Here is a 6634-nt window from a genome sequence, read left to right as displayed (position 1 = left end):
CTTTCCCTATTTGCCAGGAAAGGTGCTGCGATTTTTCTGTTGTATTTTCCTGCCCTCCTACCTGGAGCATTGAGCAACCTGACAGGCAAACAGCAAGTCTCCGCCAGCCAGGAAGCTGCAAGGCAGAAGCTGTCCGTTCTGTCCAGCACTAAGGTATTTCCATGCTTACTTGGGTCTTTTCGTGGCTGTCTCAATATTCTCAGGCTGGACCTTGCATCAGTCCCTACTTGAATTCTTGTCCTCTTTCTAACCTTTGCTTTCCTGTCTAGATGAAGAATATAAAACCAAAGATGTAGGATGCGACAAAGGGAAAGAATATCCCAGGGAAACCACATTGAGGCTGTGTATGAAAAGGCAGCTTTAACCAAAAAAGGTTCAAGGAGGAAACAACAGTCAAGTTGAAGGAGCTGTTTTCTCTGCGATATTTTGGCCAGTTGGAGATTCTGGCCATGACCTGGGTGAGTCATAGCAGTGGGGGCTGCTATGTACGAACCAGGACAGGGATGCTGACATTGATGTGGACCTGGTGCATAAATACAAGGTGGCTCACCAGCCAGCTGCCTGCATAGGCCCTTTGCTTCACATCCTGATGCCTAGTTCCGTCCCACGTGCCCTCCATCTGTGCAGCTATGCCCCTACCAGCCTCTGCACCACCACCTATTGCTCTGTTGTGTCTGTTACTGACACCAAGGGGGTTCTTCTTGTCTTCAGAATGGGTTCATGGTGTCAATTACAGAATGGCTTTCTGTCAGGGCGGGATCCCAGGACACCTGCTTTTGTTCTACAAACTATTTTCAAAGCTAAGCTACTTTGATCTTCTAGGCACAGAGAGGAGCAAATTGCCTGGGAGCTGCCGTTCTGGACACGGTTAGATGGTGCTGCCAGGAGCCAGCATGCCTGTGGTGGCTGTGATAAGTGGAGGCATTCCGCCTCCCTGTGTTCTCTCTGCCCGAGGAGATCGGGTGGTTTGTTATTCCAGGCATATATGGTGCACGACTTCCTAAAGCACACGATGCCTCCGTCCTGCAAATGCCGTGGAAGCAGAAGCTAGATAACTGCAGTGGCGCTGATTACGAAATTGCTGCCAGACATACAGTCTCTTTCATCTTTTGCCTTCTCCTAATTCCTGACTGTAACGTAAAAACTTTACTCCCCAAAGAAGTTAGTTTAGGTTTTTTTGACTTTCTCTGAAAGCTGATTAGTGGCTAAAACACCCTCCTTGCACCTACAGAAACTACCCTGAGCCAAAGTGCAACATGAGCAGTAAATAAGCGGCATTTGAAAACGTAGCTTGTGAATTAGGCTAGGATGCAACTGAATATCACATTGGAGAAGAGGAGCGTGTTAGAAATGTTTGTGCATGGCCACAACAGAAATGCAGGAAATCGGCTGCCAGACCACAATGAACTTCATAGCCATATTGGTAGTGATTTCCTAAAAACCTATGGACATTTTGCCTACTTGGGCTTTGGATTTTCACTCAGTTAAAATGGACAATTTGTGAGATCCCTTCTTAGTGATAATTTTCCTTATTTCTCTCTTTGGATTTCCAGAGTTTTACGATGAAAAAGATATCGATATTCAGGGGGGAAAAGAAGATTTATGTGAAACAGCAAATGCAATGTAATCTTTATTGGAAGGAGGAATTTCTGATAAGTAGCCAAATACTGCTGAGAGGAATAGAAATTCTGATGACAGATGCTGTTCACAAAGAAAACCTCATTTATAATCTTGACATGTCATTTTGGTTCTCTTAACATTTTTAATCACTGTCAAGCAAGAACAAGAATCCAAAATAACTGAGCAGCTGCTTGGTTCCGGTTTTCCTGGTATGGAAAGGAAATGTTTGCTTTTACTCTAACTCCCTGGATAAATACTTTCTTTCATGGGTTTTATTTCAATCTAATCCTCCTGGTGTGTATGTGAAAGCAATTGTGTGTAAAAATACACAGAGCAGCTGTAGCCATATTGGATAATAGGCCTGTAATGACTTCTCTGATTTAAAGCCTAATAGTTTATTCCACAACTGTTGTGATGCATTTTTATTAATATTGCAATAATTTTGCTGCCCTTTTGCTAAGTTACATACCATTGTCTCCCAAAATAAATGGAGTACTTATAGTATAAGAGATAATTAGAATTTAGCTCAGTATGGAAATACTTAACTCTCAGTGAACCAATTCAATCTATTTACAACAGGAATTTAGGAACTAGGTTATATTAAATGTCTGTGGCTAAGCTGAGGACAGATTCCAGCGCTGACAAATTTATTACTGTTCTCCATGCTACTCTCAAAATAAAAAACAAGTTTGGAAGGCCTTAGCTTTTGCTTCTTGGCATAATATAAACAAAGTACTAAGAGGAACATGGATTAAAACTGAAGTTCCTTTGTGCCACTTTATTGAAAGCATGCAAACTGAATTAGGGGGTAAAACTATTCATGTAGTTTGGGCTTTAAAACAACTTAGGTTTCTGATGTGATTTCTCATAGCCCCAGGTCAATAAGTGAAATTTTACTCCCTGTAAAGGTTGATACATTTACTGGTGGCCCAGGATTGTCCCATTGTGAATTGATATCTGAATTTCTTAGAATTTTCCCAAGAGTTCTAACAGTTAGACATTTGCTGCACTTCTAACTGATAAGCTGATTGCTTTAGTTAATAACACCACCAGGGGAATGGAAGGCAGCAACTGTGATACCAAATTTTATAGATAGCTCCAGGTAACTACAGACCTGTAAGAATGACCACGGCACTATGGAAATAACTGGAAACTACGATGGACAATAGAATTAGAGGAGAGTTAGCACTGATTTGGTTGATAGCAGTAATCTCTCCCAAATCTACTTGAGTTCTTTGGAGAAGACAATGAGTGTGCCTAGGGGTCTTTAAAAAGCTTTCAATATGGTCCTGCAAGAAAAAATCACCAAAGAAATTAAGCTGATGTGCAAAGACAGAGACGCCTCTGGGGGAAAACCTGTTTAAAACTTCAGAAATAAAAGTTGAGAAGAGGTCATGAGTTTTAATATCACAGAGAGGTTACAAAAATAATTTCAGAAGGATCTGTGCTAGAATTTGGGCAGTTCAACATATTCATAAATTATTCACAAAAGTGATGTACCAAAATATGTGAATAATATAAAATTATTCAGGATAGTAAAAATTAAAGCAGACTGCAAACAGTTGAGAAGGTTATCACAATTCTGGATAACTGCATGATAAAATGTCAGATGAAATTTTATGTTGATAAATGCCAGGTACTGTGCATTACAAAAGGTAGCTCTAACTACGTGTATAGTGGGTTCTAATGATGTATTTTTATTCAGAAAAGAAATCTAGAAATCATTTTGAGCAGTCATTGTGAAAATGAGGTTTCCTCTGAAAACATCAACTTAGTGCTTAGAAGTTGTTCAAAACCAATACTTACTAGGAATTATTAGGAAAGCAATTGAAAATACAGGTAAATATATACTTCTATCTAAATCCATAACTCACCCTTATCTTCAATTCTGTGTATTTTTCTGGTCCTCCATCTCACATAGGACATAGCTGAACTGCAAGAAGGTGCACAAAGGGACAGCAATAGCGGTGTTCTACCATACAGGAATATAATGTATATTAAGATATTTCATCTTAGAAAGAAATAGCAAAATGATAAAGACCTATAAACACTTGAAACATTGAACATTTGTACAGAGAACATGCCTAGGAAACTGCTCTTCCTATTACGGAATTAGAGGAACGCAATGAAATTGTTAAACAGGGATTTTGAAACAAACTGAATGCAGTAATTTTTTTTTTTTACATATAGTTAACTTGTGAAACTTTTTGTTCAAATAGTTATGGAGTCCAAAACATAAATGGAGCTTAAAATAGGAACAGCATGATATGAAGTTTAAAAAGAAAATATTTCAGAGATCCCTTGATGGTTATTAAATGAAATTGAATGAAAACTCTGGTTCAGGCATTTCCTAGGAGACTTCCTCAGCCCTCTCCAGTAGTAAGGATCACTGCATACTGGGAGTTATCCTGTTTCTTATACTCTTTCTCTAAACATCTTGTACTAGTCATCATCATATGGGCTGTTAGTGTCATCCTGTGTTCCTACGTTCATAATTTAATATGCTATGGAACACAAAACCCAGTGCTCCCTTATAATGTGACTTGGCAGTATTAACCTAATTTGTATCAATTTCTCTTCAAGAAGTACCTGCTTTTTCGTTTAGCTAAGTGAGCTGACTCCAAGTAGCCTTCTGTCAGATGACATTTGTTTTGCACAAGATGAATTACATGACCACAGTTGGAATCCAACACTATTTTTTAACTATGCTTTTCGAATTTGTAGCTGATACACCCAGTGTTCAACTAAGTGATTCAAGATTTTGAGTAACTGTCTTGCTGATCAGGTCTGATCTGAACATTAGGCACTGTAAAGCTAATTGTATTGACGTTCACTTACATTAATTTCCATTGCTGACTTCATCTGCCGCCAAGTTCTTGGGAAAGACTCATCTGAAGTTCACACGTCCTATACAATTCCTGGGTTTGACTGACCTGGGTCACATACTCCCAGAATAAATTAGAGTTTTCACTGATTAGATGGATTCAAGTGCAGCTGTCAGATCTGCCAGCGCTGTTGAAATATCAGATTGTCGAGGAGTTTTGATATAAGCTATATCCTTAGTAGTTTTCTGTACTAAGTTCAGTATAAAAAAGGAATCATTTTTCACTGAAGCTGATTTTCCACCCATGCACCTCTCATTAGGATTCTCCACTGCCCAGGACTGCTGAGAATATGCCTTTTTACAAAACCTATTTCCACAGTTTCACCCTCTTCAGTTTTCTGTACACTAGGTCTTACTGGCATGGCATGGGTCTACAATGCCTTCTGTGAAGCACAGAGATGGTTCCCTCAGCCTGTGGAAAACCACATTTTACTGTCATACATTTAAATAAAATAGTAATTTTCTCTATAACAACAGGTTGAAATAATGTTAGCTAGGTTACAAACAGCCTCATGTAAGTGTCTCTCAGTCTCTCATCTCCAAGTTGCAGGATACAACATACTAGCAATGAGCATGATTGAAGAGGGTGAGCCTGGTAAAGGACGTGCTCAGTAGAGATCTTCCCTTTGGTCTCTAGACAGTTGCTTTTAAACAACAGATTGGTTCAGTTTCCTAAACTGGGTCTGTAATAAAAATTTTCAGTAAAAAATTGCTCAAGATGGCTTAATATTAGATGACCAATATCAAGTACATAAATAACAAGTCTTTAGGGGTGGGATTCATCTCATCTAAATTACCTCCATAAATGTTGGAGCTAAACAATAAATTAAATACCTGTTACATGACTGCAACCACTTTGGTTGAGGACAAAAAAGCTGTTAAGCATCAGGAGAGTGTCCCTGGCAACAGATTTAGATATTCAATAGCTTTTATTTTTTTACTCCAGTTTCAACAAATAAAATGTATAGATCACCATCTCACCTACTGCATCATCGCAGGTGCTAATGTGTCCCAGCTAGTCCTGTCTTTGACAGTGAACAAGTGCCCAGTCAACATGATTCATCCTCTTCTTGGCGTGGAACAGAAGGTCTCATGCACAATAGATTGGACAGAAAAGTTGTGACATAAATGTGGGTTTCTCTTCCTGGGACTCAAGGCTCAACGGTGTCTACAGTCCTGAAGAATGTCCTTGGTGATGATCTGCTATCCCTGGACAGTAGAAAACAACTAACTCCATGGATTCTTATCCTATGCAGTAAATTGGATGGAAAACACTGCATATAATGATATTTGTATATAGTAAGTCACAAAGCAGGATCCTTATCTTGAACATGGCCTGGATGTGCTATTGATATCTACACACACACAAATATACAAATAAATATGCATGTACATCTGGATCTGGAATAGCATGCACTGTTAGAGGACAGTCTCTTTAAAATAAAGTGCAAACAAACTTCACTGACAACCCCTCCCCTGCACCCCAAGCTCAGTGGCTTGGTTTACTACTAGATATCCTGACCAAGAGAGCTGTACGCTCACAACAGCTATTTCTGTGGCTAGAAAAAATGTGTGCGCACATTGGTTGTCAGGCTTTCTGAAGTTTGCTCTGAGGCATCGCGTGGTTACAAAGGCTTTCAGCCCATGCTGAGAGCTGAGAAAATCAGACTTGTAGTGAGGCATTCTAAGCACAGGCAGCCAAAATTATTGTTTCTTTTAAAAACTGAAACCAGCATAATAGCTGCTTAAAACATAGTAAGGAACTTTAAAGATTTTTGATTATGGATTAAAAACTTCTCTGCATTGATAGCTAAATATGTGCCAAAAGGCCTTTCTATATTAACACCCACAGTAAATGAATGGGAGAAATTGCACTTGCTTGTTAGCATTCCAGTCGGGAGGCGATGACTAAGAAATATTCATAATTCATAGCTGTGACATCAAACTGGTGAATATTGTGGTTCTAGCCTTTACACTGGGAGTGGAAATCTCAATTTCTGAGAACAGGTTATATTTTTGCATGGAGTGGGAGCTTCGTGCTTTTTACGTAGCAAATGCTGCCTGAAACAAGCACCGCAAACTGTTGACAACCAGATCTCAGGTGACGGTATCAAAAGTACACAGTAAAAG

Source organism: Egretta garzetta, unplaced genomic scaffold (genome assembly GCF_000687185.1).
Source record: "Egretta garzetta isolate BGI_Z169 unplaced genomic scaffold, ASM68718v1 scaffold255, whole genome shotgun sequence".
NCBI classification, from domain to species: Eukaryota; Metazoa; Chordata; class Aves; order Pelecaniformes; family Ardeidae; genus Egretta; species Egretta garzetta.
This window is presented reverse-complemented; position numbering follows the sequence as displayed.